This window comes from Oryzias melastigma, linkage group LG6, assembly GCF_002922805.2.
Source record: "Oryzias melastigma strain HK-1 linkage group LG6, ASM292280v2, whole genome shotgun sequence".
Lineage (NCBI taxonomy): Eukaryota > Metazoa > Chordata > Actinopteri > Beloniformes > Adrianichthyidae > Oryzias > Oryzias melastigma.
In genome coordinates, this window is record NC_050517.1 from 31,921,391 (window position 1) to 31,927,135 (window position 5,745).

Sequence of the window (5,745 nt, forward strand, 5' to 3'; positions counted from 1 at the left end):
CACATTAGGTACTACATGCTGCATTAACATATACATGGGCAAGTTAATGGCTCATCAGTGACCCACCATGACACAACAATGGGCTCTGGGACTAGGGGGGGGGGAACTCTTCCCTGCTCAGGAATTCGAGTGTTAAATACTAGCTAAACTCCAAAATAGTCTAAAAACCTTGGTGGATACGAGATTAGTGTAACCAATGTGTCCCAATAGCTTAGCTTAAGCACAATGCTTCTGTAGGCTAGATCAGAAGTCTTGAAATACATTAGCAAACAAAATTAGCCTGTTGCTTAAATACTAGCTACACTTCAAAATAGCCAAAAAATCCTCAGTAAACTGATTTTGTCAAAGAAAATTAGCATGTTGCTAAAATAGAAGCTAATCTCCACTTTTTTTGAAAACTGCTAAAAAAGATGAAATCATAGCCCATGAATATAATTAAAGGCTTTTTGATAATTTACTGAACATTTTGACATTTTAAGACTTTCTTGTTCATATTCAATATTTTGCTGAGTATTTCAAAAACGGTAAAGTTTATAAATACCAAAAATACAAGCAGAAATGTCTAAACATTTTGATACGAAGATTGCAGAAACCTCTGAAAGTGTGATTGAGTTTTTCCGTGCTGAAAATCGCACTGAAATCCGCAGGAGAGTCACTATTAGCCACATTTCCAGACATTGTAGGAGACGCTGCTCCATCCTCAGGAGAGAAAACGATTACAGTTTAAGGATTGTTCATGTTCGGAGCGTTCATTGCATTTGTGCATCTGTGAGGTGACAGCAGGTTGGATCAGAAGCAGCTGTCATTTGATGCTGACTCTTTAATAAACCATGACTTCAGCTTCAGCACAGTAATGTATAGAGATCAAACTCAACCCTTTAAATCCTTATAGTTCCTCCTTATTTCAGCTTCAGTGCTAAAGCGAGGTCAAGGTCAGCTGAAAGCAGTGAAAAAACGTATTCATTGGTGCAGAGTTTGTTCAAGGTCTTCTCTTTTGGACCCGCTCAGAGGCTGGAGGCTGCAGAATCGTCGTGTGAAAAGTCACTCGAGAAATGTGATGGAGAGATACGGAGAAATACGTTGACGAGCGGTAGACTTAAATTAAATGTCAGACCTTCGCACCAGGAAGCCTCGCCAAGAACGATAAGCCCATTTTAAAGTGAGTGCACTAATAATGGAGCGTGATTAGGAGAGCACGCGCTCTCGCCGCCGTATCGCTCAGAACAGTGTCAGCTCTGCACACCCGGGTTGAAAGTCTGATCCGTGCATTAAATAACATTCCCGTTTCAAAGTCATGGCAGCGTTCTCTGGCTCATCAGCAAAGAGGCGCATTTACACTTCAAACCGCCGATACACCAGGTGACCTCCGCTGAAATATGCAGCTCCTGTCGGCTGCCCCGTCACCGCTCAGATGACGGGACGATTTAACCCCGCTGACGCCAGCAGGAGGCAGACGTCGTTCAAAGGGTTGTCCAAAAACATTCAGCAAAGATTTTAACGGGTCAAATCAGGATCAGCTAAAAGTGAAGAACAGATGGAAAACTTGAAAAAATAAACTTTGGAACTAAATTGTTTTCTTAATTTGAAAACAAGACGAAAAAGAAAATTTGAAAAAAAAAAAAAGGTTTGAAAATTTGGAGAAAAAAAAAACCCGAAAACTTGAAATAAATCTTGAAAATGTGAAAAAAAGAAAAAAAATGTTTTGAAAAAGAAAAAAAAAGAAAACTTGAAATAAATTTTGAAAATGAGAAATAAAAATTAAAATTAGAAAAAGAATATTTTTGAAAATGTGAAAAAAAATACTGAAAACTTGAAGAAAAAAACCTACGTAAATGTAAATTGCTTTTTTTTCTTTTTTGGTTTTCTGAATCTTCTCTCTCAGCCCTCGGTTTACAGTTTCAGTTCGGATTTTGAGCCTAATTTTACATGTGGGCGGGGCTTTGAGCTCATTGGCTACTCGAAAATTCATCCCATGATTCCCCAAGAGGTAATGCGGATGTTCTTAGTGACGTGACGCCATTAGTAACAGCAGCTGTTACTGATAATATATTGAAAATTATTTATAGATCGAATTTTTAATTTGTAATTTTTACATTTATAGTTTTTTAATTCAAGTTTCCAGTATTTTTTTTTTCAACTTTTCAAGATTTGTTTTCTTTTCTTTCAAAATTTCCAAAAACTTTTTTTTTCAAATTTTCTAGATTTATTTCAAGTTTGCAGGGTTTTTTTTTCAAATCCCCCCCCCCCAATTTTTTTTTTATTTTTCATTTTTTTCAGTTATAATTTCAAGTTTCAATCTGTGTTTTCATTCACTTTAAGCTGATCCTGATTTGACCCCATAGATCTTCCTCGATTATTAATAATAATTACAGCTTTCAGAAAAAAACTGAATTATAACTAAATTTATTTATTTTCTGTTTGTGAAACTTCAAATTAGGATGTCCGGATCGTGTTTTTGGGCGTGATCAGACTCAGTCATTTGATTTTAAAAATCTGCTGATTTAGATTACCAATCATTTAAAAAATTAACAAATTTAATAAACATTTCGGTTTCTTTTCACTCTTTTTCTTTTAATATCCTTCTTTTATCATTTTTTAAACAGAGCCCTTCGTTGAAGTAGATTTAACAATTAAAAATATTGCAACTATCAACTAGTAAGAAGAGTGAACTATAAACTACGACTGAGTTGATACAAAAAAAATCAATGAATCAATCTGAATTGATTTAAGCTTAATAGATCAATAATCGATCCATGAAAGTTGGGATCGGTGGAACACAAAATGCTAAAGTCTGTTAGCTTGATGCTAATGTATAATCGGATTTCTGATAGGATGGCTAATGCTATGCTAACGGCTAACTTCGCGAGTTGTAATTCATTTGCATTAATTCTTTTTGGCGGGATCTACTTTAGATCCCGCCGCACCTCTTTACGATCTTCCACAGACCGGGACAAACCGAAACCCGGTCAGCCCCCCAGTACCAGTACATGTGACTGAGGCATGTCCAAAGTCTGGCTCGTGGACCACATGTGGCCCTCAGGCTGCTGTCATTAAGTCAAAGATACGCAGACAGCAGAACTTTAAGAGCTCTGGGTATAATTTCTTAACTGTGATTGTCTAAAAGATAAAGTATTGTATTGCAATTTGTTTTCATTAAATAGTTTATTTGCATTTAATGTTATTAAAAAGGTTTCAAAGAATGGAAGTTGAGTGTCTAAAACTGTCTCTACAAGACACCTTATTCATCTTACAGACGTCACGTATTAAAGTACACGCAGTAATTCTTTGTTTTAATTTGATACTGAAAACAAAGAACTTTTATTTTATTTTTTATAACCAAACAGTTGAAATGAGCTCCCCTGACATGCGCTCCCCAGAGAATCACCGGGAGGAGATGAGGTCAGGAAAGTAGCTGTTGTTGTCGGAGGTTATTGTGTGTAATTGTGTACTTTCAGAGTAGGTCAGGGCTCGCAGCCGTAACAGATGGTCTGTTCTGCAGACAGTGGGAACGCTGTCCCAAAGCTCCGATGAGGCTGAAGTCAGCACACAGTCCAGAGGGGAATGAAGGAGCCTGGAAGATGCAGGACGGTCAGCCAGGAATGTTCAAGTGAGGAATGCCGGTGGGACTGAAGACAGGCGGTGAAAAGGTTAACATCTGATGTATTGAAGTGCTGCGTCTTATAAATGAGGCCCTTAAGTCATCGAATCTGTCTTTACTTTCCTAAATCGAATCTGCTTGAAGACGAAACGTCCCCCGTCAGTCCCTGATTCCTCTGGAGAAATCATGTTAAGATGAAGCCGTCAGGGCGCCACTATTTCCTCCGCGGTCGGCTGCACATGACAAACGCTGAATGGACAGTTCAGAGGAAAAAAACTGAAAAAAAGTTCAAAAGTGAAAGATTTACAGACAGGATATCAGCAGAAATGAACACACTTTGATTTTTTTAGATTAAAAACTGTAATTTTCTTCAGTTCAATAAATTCTTCATTTATAGCTTAAAAATGCAAATTAAAATATAAAAGTCCCAAAATTTGCAAAATCTGCATAAAGAATAGTTCCTTTACAAATTTGTTTAAAGCATTTAAAATGTTAATTTATTTTGATTGAATAAATTTAAATATTTGAGTCACAACATTTTATTTTCTTAAATACATTTTACAGTCATTATTCTGCTGCAGAGACTTAAGATAGAATAAATACAAAATTAGGTTGATGCAAAATCATTTAAATACAAGAAATTTCTATTTTTGAATAAATTTCCAATTTTTATTTAAAACTATGTCACTGAGCTTCTGGAGCAAATTGAAGCCAGAGAATACATCACAGCGTGCTACTGTTGCTGCTGCTGTGCTGCACCTTTTCAGCATGCCCCGCCCTTCTGCTCACCTGGCAGGTGTTCAAGGCAGAGGAGGTGGGAAGGGAGCGGGACAGCAGGCTGGGCAGCTTTGGGTTTTATTTTGAGCTGTGTCCGTTTGTTTTGTTCTTTTTCCCTTTGTCCTCAGTAGTCTCACACTGCCGGGTTTTGTTATTTTAGTTTGGAGTTTGGTAGTCTTGATTTGCAGGATTTGTTTATTTGTTTTTAGGTAGTTTTGGTTCGGGGAGCTGCTGACTCAGACGGAGGACATGACTGGTCAGAAGTCTCCATGACTTGTTTGGCCGAGGTTCCATTTCCTTTTGTTTTGTCTTTTGTTTGGACCAGCACACAAACTGGTTTTCCTCTTTTGCTTTTTTGTTTCTCTTATTCATTAATCTGTGTTCCTTTTTCTCACTGGTGTCCAGTTCTTGTTATCGTCCTTTTTTGTTTTTTTTCCACTAGACTAGAACCAGGTCTGCTCATTGGGCTGTAACAATTACTTTCTAAAAAAAACTAATTAAATACCTGAATTGTTCAGAATTGACCTTCGGGTTAAGTTTGAATGTGTCAAAAGTGACAGAAGATGAAAAAATAAAGTATCAAAAAAAATGATTTTACATTTTATTCCACTTGATTTTATTTTTACCGAAGGGGTCTAATCTGATAGAGCAGGGAGGTCAAACTCAATCGCACAAGAGGCCAAAATTCAAAACACACTTTAAGTCGCAGGATGAACAGGATAAACATTTATTAAACACTCTAAAACTACATTTTAAAACTTCAAAAACGTAACTAGATATACAGCATTACCTGTGATAATGTTAGTGCGAATGCTGTAAGCTGAATTTGGCCACTGAAGATGCTGAAGCTGATAGCTAAAAACACTGAAGCTGAAAGCCAGCTAAAATGTTAGCTAAATGCCAAATTAGCCTAAGAAATAAAAGAAAACTTAGGTTAGCCAAAATGGCTAGCATGTAGCTAAAAAAAAGTTAATCTCCAAAACAGCCTAAATAACTAAAAAATAAATAAATAGGTTTGAAAAAAACACTAGCATGTAACTGAAAAAGTTGCAAAACTTAAAAATAGCCTAAAATACTAATAGAAAAACCTAAATTAGCCAAAACAGCTAGTGTGTAAATATTAGCTTAACTCTGAAACAGCTTAAAAAACAAACAAAAAAAAACTTAGTTTAGCCAAAATGGCTAGCATTTAGCTGTAAAGAATAGCTGAACTTCAAAATAGCCTAAATAACAAAAAAAAGCCTGAATTAGCCAAAACAACTAACGTGTAGCGGAAATATTAGCTAAACTCCAAAACAGCAACCCAGACATCCTAATAAACAAAAAGATGTTACACTTCCCAGCTTGGCAAGCAGGGGGCGTAACACTAC

The 5,745-nt window shown here is 36.5% G+C and overlaps 1 protein-coding gene and 1 long non-coding RNA gene across 3 annotated transcripts in view; one reads left to right on the forward strand and one right to left on the reverse strand.

Moving 5' to 3' along the window:
• The window catches only part of kcng4a (potassium voltage-gated channel, subfamily G, member 4a), a 40,568-nt gene that overhangs the window by 29,246 nt on the left and 5,577 nt on the right, over positions 1-5,745 (forward strand). The gene's annotated exons all lie outside the window — the stretch shown is intronic.
• Positions 2,820-5,745, reverse strand: part of LOC112152581 — a 42,902-nt gene continuing 39,976 nt past the window's right edge. Inside the window, exon 4 of the long non-coding RNA XR_002920337.2 lies at positions 2,820-3,847. This is a non-coding gene — a long non-coding RNA (uncharacterized LOC112152581). The remainder of the gene's footprint in view (positions 3,848-5,745) is intronic.